We start from the raw sequence: 1,350 nt of genomic DNA, 5'->3' as shown, positions 1-1,350 counted from the left end.
AGAGACCCCAAAACCCATCTGTGGACAAGGGGACGTCCCCTCACAGAAGGGTCACAAGGAAGGGAGGAGTCAGAGCGCAGTACGGCACCGATGACACACACATTCCTCTGGTTCCTTGAGGCGTCCTCACCCCACAACCATGCCCTCTACTGTGGGGTGGACCGAGCGTGTGCACAGGGTCAGGTAGGAGCTCAGGACACACGGAATGCAGGTCAGATGGCCCCTCAGGGACAGGAGAGGGCGCAGCACTGCAGGCAGGTAGGGGGGAGGTGAGGGCAGAGGAGGGGAGGCAGGGGAACTACCAGAGATTGACATAAATGCCACCCCCACCCAGAGGGAAGAACAGCGGGGTTGTGGGTGAGCGAGACAGCGGTCCGTGTAAGAGGTGAAATTTATCATTTATCAGATTTAGCATTTATCCAGGGGTCACGAGAAGGGAAGGTGGGGGGCGGAGGGAAAGAGGAGCTGCTGCCGAGGGCTCGGAGAGAAGGTACATGTGTAGAAAATAATGATGGCAACGCACATACCGTGTGCTTGGTGCACTTGATGCATGGATCGTTCTAGGAGCTGTAGAGCCCCCGGAAAAATGATATTAAAAATGAGGGGGGTGGCGGATTACAGCTCTGGAAACGCACAGGGGCAGCTCTGCGTGTCCTGCAGGGTCTCTGAAGGGCTTCCTAGGACAGCAGGGGAGGAGGGCCAGCATCAGAGCCCATCGCCGAACTGGGGGCGGGTCACCCAAACTCCAGCCACCTGACAGCGTCTTCATGTTGAGCCAAGAGAATCGCTTTTCCCGGTGGGGTCGTTCCACAAGCAGGTGTCAGTGCGAGACTTAAGAGCGAAGGGGTGGAGTCTGGCCTGTCCGTCAGGTTGCAGCTGGAGGACCGCATTGGGAGGCGCGAAGGACATAAATAAGGCCGGACACACGCTCTCTCCCTGGGAGACATTGCAGCTGACGAGGCACATGGAGCGAGGCTCGTGGCCTGAGCTGCAGGAGCCCCGGGCAGACCACGCCAGCCCTGACCTGCTTCCACCGCCACTGGACCCACAAGACTTCCCACCACCGGCCTGTGAGCTCCCTGCATTTCGGCGTCATTTGCGTGTGTTGCATGAGTCTGAAGAGGAATTTACAGATTGGTAGCGGGCTGATGGGCTAATATCGGACTCATGGACTGGGCTGGGCTGTTTTCTTAATGTACAATTGCTCTTGTGTACAAAGCTCTTTCTTGGACACACAGGAGTGTCCGTGAATTGGTTGGGCCGATCGACACCCAACACGTCGCCACTCCGCTCCAGGGCCAACGATACACACTCACCGTTGGGAGTCACCGCCGACTCAGGGCCGGCCTG

This window comes from Echinops telfairi, unplaced genomic scaffold (genome assembly GCF_000313985.2).
Source record: "Echinops telfairi isolate 266 unplaced genomic scaffold, ASM31398v2 ScPeMD7_7471;HRSCAF=8509, whole genome shotgun sequence".
Taxonomy (NCBI): Eukaryota; Metazoa; Chordata; class Mammalia; order Afrosoricida; family Tenrecidae; genus Echinops; species Echinops telfairi.
The sequence above is the reverse complement of the archived record's forward strand: the minus strand, read 5'-3'. Positions refer to the sequence as shown.